This window comes from Mirounga angustirostris, unplaced genomic scaffold (assembly GCF_029215605.1).
Source record: "Mirounga angustirostris isolate CCGP_5_RB_7025 unplaced genomic scaffold, mMirAng1.0.hap1 SCAF_5, whole genome shotgun sequence".
Taxonomy (NCBI): Eukaryota; Metazoa; Chordata; class Mammalia; order Carnivora; family Phocidae; genus Mirounga; species Mirounga angustirostris.
Genome location: NW_026991713.1, coordinates 155,818,143 through 155,827,754, shown reverse-complemented (window position 1 = coordinate 155,827,754; position 9,612 = coordinate 155,818,143).

Genomic DNA, 9,612 nt, shown 5'->3' with positions numbered 1-9,612 from the left:
CTGGAGTGGGGGGTGGGGTGGGAGGGATGGCGTGGCTGGGTGATAGACACTGGGAAGGGTATGTGCTCTGGTAAGCACTGTGAATTGTGTAAGACTGTTGAATCACAGACCTGTACCTCTGAAACAAATAATGCAATATATGTTAAGAAAAAAAAAAAGAAGAAGATAGCAGGAGGGGAAGAATGAAGGGAGGGAGATCGGAGGGGGAGATGAACCATGAGGGACGATGGACTCTGAAAAACAAACTGAGGGTTCTAGAGGGGAGGGGCATGGGAGGATGGGTTAGCCTGGTGATGGGTATTAAAGAGGGCACGTTCTGCATGGAGCACTGGGTGTTATGCACAAACGATGAATCATGGAACACTACATCAAAAACTAATGATGTAATGTATGGTGATTAACATAACAATAAAAAATATTATAAAAAGCTCAATAAAAATAGTAAGAGAGACGGAAAAAGAAAAATGGTGGAAAACAGGAGAAGGGGGAGCAACTAATTATTACTTCTACAGATAGATAAACAGACAGTGGCAGAGTCCAGCAGAATCCTGGATCTTAGGAAGGAAATGAAAGGTCAAGACACTCCATCTCACCCCTGGACAGGCCTCCATACAGACAGGCTTGCACACGTGGTTAGGACATTGGAGGCCTCCCCAAGTCACCCCAAATCTCAGGATAGTCATGACCAGAGGGGGGAAATCTCCATTTATTGGGCCCTTGCCACATGCCAGACACTGTCCTAGGCGTTTTATAAATACTATCATGTTTCACCTCTGTGTGGCCCAATCTACAAAGCTCAGAACATAGGTGTGGAAACCGTATAGGCACCTCAAGGAAAGTGTCCCTTCCCTCTGGCTCATGTTTGTGGTAGTATCTACTCTTCCTATAATCAAGTAATAAAATCATTTTTAAATCAAGACCACGGGGATTGTCTTTGGAGAAGGTAAAGAAGGGGAGGGCGGCACTGAATGATGAGCCACAAACTTTGTTCCTGGGGCCTCTGGGGGCTTCATTTCCAATGCAGGGATGGAGGATGAATCTTCCTAGCAGGTTCAAGTGAGCTGGAGAAAGCAAAGGATCTCTGAGGGTCTAGGCTCTTCTCCGTCACAATACTTAGTAATAATAGCAACAACAGTAATAAGAATATCAATCTTTTATCAAGCTCTTGCCAAGTATCAGGCACTATGACAAACAAATATATATATTGATTAATGTTCACAGTCACCCCTTGATTCAGGTACTCTCATTTTTCCCATTTTCCAGAGGAGAAAACAAAGGCTTGGAGAGATCAAGTGATATTCCCCAAAGCCACGTAGCTAGTAAATGACAGCTACAGGTTCAAACCTAGACCCATTTGCCTACAACACCTATGCATCCTTTCCTTTCACTTGCCTTCTCTTCCAGCCCCTGACAAATACCCACTAGGCATGTGATCTGATGAGCACTGGGTGTTAGACTCAACTAATGAATCATTGAACACTACATCAAAAACTAATGATGTGCTATATGTTGGCTAATTGAACTTAATTTTAAAAAATGAAAAAAAATACCCACTAGAATGTGTACATCCTGTGATATGCTCCTTCTGGAATCCACTGGATGACACCAGAGTTTTATGTTCGGCCTAGTAGAGAAACACAGTCTCCTAATCAAATAGCAAAACTTTTTGTCTTTCTCAGTCTGGATTTATCTATGTTTAAGGGAGCATCATTTAACTGACAGCTTCCAAAAATTTAAAATCGAGCAGATTGTTCATTTTGACACTTTATCATTTTTTATCATGTCCCCTTCCTCCGTGCCCAGCTCATAGGCTCAGGAATGACTGATGATGGGAACCTGTATCTTTAGGGGAAATGTATGACCTACCCAAAGTATACCATCTGACTGTCCTCCCTCCACTCCGTCCCCTTCTCCAGACAGCTTGTATAAAGTAATCATAATATTTAGCCAGTCCTTTTCACAAAGATCGGCTTCCTGTGCCTATAATGAAATCATTGAATATGGTCTTTTTCAGGATGAGATAAAGATAGACCACCTCATCCTTCCTATCCTTATCTAGCAAAAGCCTGTAAGATACCCCAGTAACCCTGAGAACCAAGAAGTAAGGGTTACCAAGTCCCAGTGGTCCAGTATGGGATGTGTACAACTTCCCTGGGCAACCATTAGCTCTAGGGGGATCCCCAGGCTAACCAATTTGTGTGTGTGTTGGTGGCATAAGGTGTCCTAGGCTTGCTGCCATTATTTTTATATGGAAGGAGGAACTTAGCCTGGGAGGGTACACTCAGTATTATTTCAACATCAGGTGCAAGTTCTGAAGTGATAAAAGGAGGATTATTTTAACACATGCGTAAATGGTTTGGACTTCATCCGAAGAGTAACAGTGCATTTCTAAATGATTACTTTAGTAGCTGAAAGGTGAATACATTAGAGGAGAATTTGAGAAATTCTTTTTCCTTTTAATATTTATTTATTTATGTAATCTTTATACCCAACATGGGACTTGAACTCATTCCCCCGAGATCAAGAGTCACATGCTCTTCTGACTAAGCCAGCCAAGTGCCCCAAATTTGAGAAATTCCTAGAAGAAGAAATTCTGCTTCTTAGAACTTTGTGACTTAGTGACTAAATAAGGCAGGTGGGGTTAAGGGAAAAGAGGCACTTAAGGATGATGTCTAGATTTTTTATTAGTTACACTGGGTAGGTGATTATAACACTTTCTGAGAGAAACAGGTTTGAGGTGGGAATATTGAATTCAGTTGTGGTCATGTTAATATAGGTCATAACAAGGCCAGAATATATTTAGTAATCAGTTGGGTATTTAAGTTTGGACTCAGGGGAGAGGTCATGATTTAAATGTGGTTTTGGAACTTATCCAGAGAAAGAGAGAGAGAATGAGATTGCAAGCTCATAGGAAACGAGAAGAACTATTCGCTGAAGATAGGTCCTTGGAGGACAAGGATATCTAAAGAGAAGAAAGAGGAAGAGGATCCTGTGGACAATATTGAGATAGAAGACTCAGAAAAGGCAAGGTGTGATAACAGAAAGAAGAGAGCAATTAAAGAGTTCATTAACATTGCCCAGAATGGCCAAGGGTCAGAACTGGAAGCAAGAACATTAGAAAACTTACTTCCAGAAAAAAACCCCAAACAAAACAACAGTTTCAATGAGTAAATAAGGGGAGAAAAATTAGCTATGGGTTATGACATATAGAAAAGATGGTAACAGCTAAAGTAGTCTACTCTGTCCAATAACCATTAATTGGAAGAGGAAGGAACAGAAGAAAATACATAATCAAGGAAGCAACTTTTGGAGGAGGGAGGCACTTGAACAAGTGTGGTGAACGTTGCTTTTCTCCTGTTGTTATGGCCTGAATTGTGTCCCCCCAATTTCATATGTTGAAACCCTAACCCCCAGTACCTCAGAATGTGACTGTATTTGGAGATAAGGTGTTCAAAGAGGCAATTAAGTTAAAATGAGGTTATTAGAGTGGGCCTCATCCAACCTGACCGGCATGCTTAAAAGAAGAGCAGATTAGGACCCACAGAAAGATACCAGGGGTGCATTGCACAGACGGATGACCATGTGAAGAGGTAGCAAAGAGGATGGTTATCTGCAAGCCAAGAAGAAACCAACCCTGCCAGCATCATGATCTTGGACTTCCAGCCTCCAGAATTGTGAGAAAATAAATGTCTGTTGTCTAAACCACCCAGTGTGTGGTGTTTTGTTACAGCAGCCCTAGCGGACTAATACACATACTCAGTGGCCTTCCCCACAGTCACCTCTACACCACCCTGTTCCTTGCTAAAGGAACTCTGATTTTGTCCAGAACCAGAGTGAGCTCACCCTTCCCATTGAGTCAATTAGAAATTCTCAGTTTGTGACTTCTAGGTCCTCTGCTCCTGTGTGGTAGAGTAGATTTGTTTTCTAGCAAATATTTGCTCTCTACTCACCCCCTACCCATACACATCCTCCTACAGGGAGGAATATGGCTCTCTGCTCCTTGCTGTTGAGCTTCGTCTGTGGCTTGTTTTGGCCAATAGAATGTTTTGTGTGTGTGTGTGTGTGTGTGTTTTAAAGATTTTATTTATTTATTTGAGAGAGAGAGAATGAGAGAGAGCACATGAGAGGGGGGAGGGTCAGAGGGAGAAGCAGACTCCCTGCCGAGCAGGGAGCCCGATGCGGGACTCGATCCAGGGACTCCAGAATCATGACCTGAGCTGAAGGCAGTCGCTTAACCAACTGAGCCACCCAGGCGCCCTGTGTGTGTGTTTTTAAAGATTTTATTTATTTATTTGACAGAGAGAGAGCACAAGTAGGCAGAGTGGCAGGCAGAGGGAGAGGGAGAAGCAGGCTCTCCGCTGAGCAGGGAGCTGGATGCGGGGCTCGATCCCAGGACCCTGGGATCATGACCTGAGCCGAAGGCAGACACTTAACTCACTGAGCCACCCAGGTGCCCCTGGCCAATAGAATGTTAACAGAGATGATGCAAACAGAAGTTTTAAATGTACTTACAGGGTTTGGCTTGATTTTGGGTGCCTCTGCTGACCACTATGGAAAGAGCCACTAGTCTGAGATTCGTGAGAGAGAGAAATGTGTGTTAAATAAATGTGTGCCACTGTTTGTTATGCAATACTATCATAGCAATAAACAACTGATCAAACCTTCATTTCCCTTTTTTTAACAAAAAGAGAACAAGACTGGTCTCAAGTATTTGGCAGGGAACTCTATCGGAAATGGGGTTTAATAACAGCAACAATTTTTGCTTTCTCTGTATTCATTTCTAGTTTCTTCCTTGTGGCAAGTAAAATAATTGCTTAATTAGGGATGCCTGGGTGGCTCTGTCAGTTAAGCCACTGCCTTCGGCTCAGGTCACGATCCCAGAGTCCTGGGATCAAGCCCCGCATTGGGCTCCCTGCTCAGCGGGAGGCCTGTTTCTCCCTCTGCCTGCCGCTCCCCCTGCTTGCTCAGCCTCTGTCTCTCTGTGACAAATAAATAAAAATCTTAAAAAAAATAATGATTGCTTAATTATAGTAGTGGTACAGAGCTTCATTTGGACTGCCATGGGTTTTTGTTGTTGTTTTATTTAACATTTTAAGGAAATTGATGTAAAGGAGAATATTGAATAAATAAGAGTAGACGTAATCGTGCATGGTTATAGCAAAAAAGAAGGAAGGGAGGGAGAGGTGGGTGGAAAAGAAGAAGGAAAGAAACAAGGAAAGAAGGAAAGAAAGAGAAGAAATGAAGGTGAGATATGGCTGACTAAGTCTGAGAAACAGTAAGAATGGGACAAGATTACAAGAGAAGAAGGAAGGAATGGGACCAGAATGAAAACCTGAAAGAAAAGGCAAATAGTGTCATCTTCACCTAAAAGGAAGTAGCTAGCCAAGGATCCATGGCGAAAGGAGCCAAATTTTATTTTTTTATATACTTTTTAAAGTTTTAATTTTAATTCCAGTTAGCTAATGGGGCGCCTGGCTGGCTCAGTTGTTTAAGCGGCTCACTCGATTTCAGCTCAGGTCATGATCTCGGGGTTGTGGAAATCGAGCCCTGCAAAGGGCTCTGGGCTCAGCGGGGAGTTGACTTGGGAATCTCTCTTTCTCCTTCTGAACCTACCCCCCTCTCTAAAAAAAAATTAAAAATAAAATAAAATAAAATAAATTCCAGTTGGTTAACATACACTGTGATAGTAGTTGCAGGTGTATAATTCAGTGATTCAGCACTTACATACAACACCTGGTGCTCATCACAAGTGCGCTCCTTATTCCCCATCACCTCTTTCACCTATCCCCCCACCCTCTGCCCCGGCCCCCAAGAAACAGACTCTTAACTATAGTGCACAAACTGATGGTTACCAGAAAGGGGCCAACTTTGAGAGTGGAAGGCACCCGAGTGAGTCCTAGTTCCGTTGCTGCAGGGACCCGCCCACCGGGAACCGGTCATGCGCCAACATCACCACACAGGTGCAGTAGAGATCCCCGGGCGATGAGGCCCATGGAGGCACCTGGCTGGGTTCACACCAAGCACTAGGAAGAGATTCATGCTTGAGAGGTGCAGTGTGAGGGGTGGAGTGGGGGCCAAGAGAATCAGCTGTAGTCAAAGGTGCAGTCAGCTTGGACACAGCAAATCAGCTCTGAGAACTCCGCTCTTAATTTTAGTTACCTTTTTTTAAAAATTTAATTTAATTTTATTATGTTATGTTAGTTACCTTTAACCAAACCTTCAGTAGGCCGGTAGAGCCAGTCTGTCACCGAAGGAGGGATAAAGGGGAGGAGGGAGCAGGAAGGGGGCGTGTGCTCAGAAGAGCCGGGCTATTTATAGAAACTGAGATCCAGCTTTTTGATGCAGTCTTTTTTTTTTTTTTTGGTCATTCTTTTCTATCTGCTGGTGGTTATCATTCCATCTCCCATCTCCCTCCATGGTCTGGGTACTCTCAAAAAAAGTGGATCGTGGGGCGCCTGGGTGGCTCAGTAGGTTAAGTGTCTGCCTTTGGTTCAGGTCATGATCTCAGGTCCTGGAATCAAGTCCTACATTGGGCTCCTTGCTCAGCCGGGAGTCTGCTTCTCTCTCTCCCTCTGCCCCTTCCCCGCCTTGTGCTCAAGTGTGCTCTCTTTCTCTCAAATAAATAAATAAAATCTTAAAAAAAAAGAAAAAGGCAAAGTTACATCAAATTGGGTACTTAAAACATCCAACCTCATTAGCTGGGGAAGCCTGATGGAAACAGGCTGGAGTCCCGATTGAGAGGCCTGGGTTGAGCGTCCTCCCCTCAGCTAAAACTTCCAGCTGACCATCTCCATAAGGGCCATATTTATAGGGCAAATGACGGGTTCTGAAGGGAAACATTTGTCTGCCTCTGTGCAGTTTGGAGTGAGCTGAATTCCTATGTTATCATGTCTTTACATATTCAAGGAGCCTGGGCTAGGTGTGTTTACCTCCCCTTCCCTCTAGATTCTGGGAGGGGGCAGCCCAGCCTGGAGCCAGAAGAGATGCAAGGCAAAATATAGCTCTTACAGTCCAGACCAGAAGGGCCAGTTCTGACCTGGATGCCGTCTAATAACTAACTAGGCTCCCAAGGTCACTTACGCAGCACGGGAGTCTCACAAAACAACATTCTTTAGCCTTCATGTGTGCATGCAGTTCCAGGTGGTCGGTCAGGACAAATCACAGAAACCTCCATCCATACAATACAACAGAGAATGAGGCTGATAGTGTCTTTGCCATATTTTGATGTTACTATCTCCATACAGGGTTTCCAGGACTCCTGAGTCAGGGGAAGAGAGTATAGAGACCTCATAACTGCTCTTAAATGCCCTAGACCAGATGTGACTCGTGTCTGCCTAGTGTTCATTATCCAGACCTGGAATTCAGTGGCCTCATTCTGACTACCAAAGAGGCTTTGAAATGAAAAGAGAAGTGTGAATGGAATCTTCAGAGAATTCCACTATCTCTACCATAGACCCATTGTTACAGATGGGCAGACCAAGGCACAAGAGGATAAGAAAACTGCTCAATGTCACAGAGCTGGTAACTGGTGAAAGCTAGACTGAGCCAGGCTGCCTGGCCCAGAGCCGGTCTTCTATGCCCACAACACCAGAGTTACAGTTCCACATGGGAGATCCACTGAGATCCAAAGTGTCTTGTAGACTTTTCTTCCTGTCCCCATTTTCTTCCTAAAAGTGACTGCCTCTTCTGCTTGAGTATCAGGGTCTTTGATACTTTGGCTGTTTAATCTTTACTTTCTGTGGCCAGTCAACTTAGCACTGCTTTCTCACTCACTCCTCTCCTTAAAAAGTCTGTCTTGAGCTGAAAATTGATCTTGAATGAATTGGCCAGGAGAAGGACAACCCACCTCTCGGAAGCCAGGCTTGCTCTCAAATCCAGCAGGGATGTTCTAGGTGTCTCCAGCAATCTTTTTCTTTATTATGTTATGTTAGTCACCATTATGTTATGTTAGTCATCATTAGTTTTTGAGGTAGTGTTCCATGATTCATTGTTTGCATATAACACCCAGTGCTCCATGCAATACGTGCCCTCCTTAATACATTGTGGTACTTTCGTCCCTGCTTCATTAGAGGGTGGGAGGGAAAAGTTCCTGTGATAGTTGGGCCAGGGTCCTGGAGATCCCCATCCCCCAGCAACACCCCCAAAATGGCTCTAGTAGACTACAATATAAGCCACTTCATGGAGCAATCCAGGCTTATTAATGCAACATCAACATCAACCCAGCATCTACATGTCTGAGCCAAACATTGTGCAGACCTGACCTGGTGCTGTTCTTTCAAGGATCCAAAGGAACAAATCTTATTAACAACCACACTCCTCTGTTTTGTTAGAAAAGGCCAATGGCTTGTCCATCGGCCATTTTGTAAATGGTTGAGCCAGGATTTAAGCCGAAGACCTTGGGATTCCAAAGACCTTGCATTTTGTTAGTACACCGAACTGTTTCTCTCCAAATCCCCAATTAATAAAAACAGCCAATATTGATTAGGCCAAGCACTGTGCTATGTGCTCGTCATGAATTATTCCCTCTAATCCTAGCAATGCAATAACAACAAGACAACCATAAGAGACAACCATAAGTTGTCACTATTATCTTTCCCATTTTACATATAAGGAAACGAGGGTAGAGAAAGGAGGTCAATGAAAGTCAAAGAGATGGTAGGTGGCAGACTGGTTACTTAAACTCACATCTTTCTGCTTCCAGAGCGCAGGTGTTAACTACTAGACAACATTGCCACTTGGCTGTCATTTAAATGTGAGCACTGGAGGTATGGGGCTGGGAAAGAGAACAGGTTAGCCCCAGAGTTAGTGAGAATTCTCCATTTGACTTTGTTCCTTCACACCGCAAGCTGTCCCACAAGAACTGGAATGACTTCATATAGTTTATTTTTCCAACCCATTGTCTCTTCAGTGGAGGGCTGGGATTGTTTTCCGTCCTGTTCTGAGCATCTCCTCCCACTTCTGAATCGTCGGATTCCTGCCAAGTTCTCTGCCCCAGAGATGGGCAGTCCTTTTTGTGTGTGCACTCCTGGGAACTTTACTGATCAGAGAGAAGTGAATATGTAAAGTCCCCATTTCTGTATCAGTCCAAGACAAAGCCCAGCTGTTTTCTAGACACTGCCAGGTAAGGCAGGTAAATGAAAGCTTCTTTGTGAGGTGTTTGTGTGTGTGTGTGTGTGTGTGTGTGTGTGTGTGTGTCTATCACAGGGCAGTAAAATATTTACAGAGCCCTGAATTTAAAATCCAAAGGCCTGGGGCGCCTGAGTGGCTCAGTCAGTTAAGCGGCTGCCTTCAGCTCAGGTCATGATCCCAGGGTCCTGGGATCGAGCCCCGCATCGGGCTCCCTGCTCGGCGGAGAGCCTGCTTCTCCCTCTCCCTCTGTCTGCTGCTCTGCCTACTTGTGCTCTCTCTCTATCTCTGTTAAATAAACAAATAAAAATCTTAAAAAAAATAAAAATCCAAAGGCCTAATGTCAGGTTCTGACAATGTTGCTTATCAGTTGGTTGACTTTGGGCAAGGCTCTTAACTTCTTTGACACTTTGTTTCCTTAATGCAAAATGAGGTTGGCAATATTGAATGAGAAGGATGAATGAGAATATCTGTGTGATATGCCTA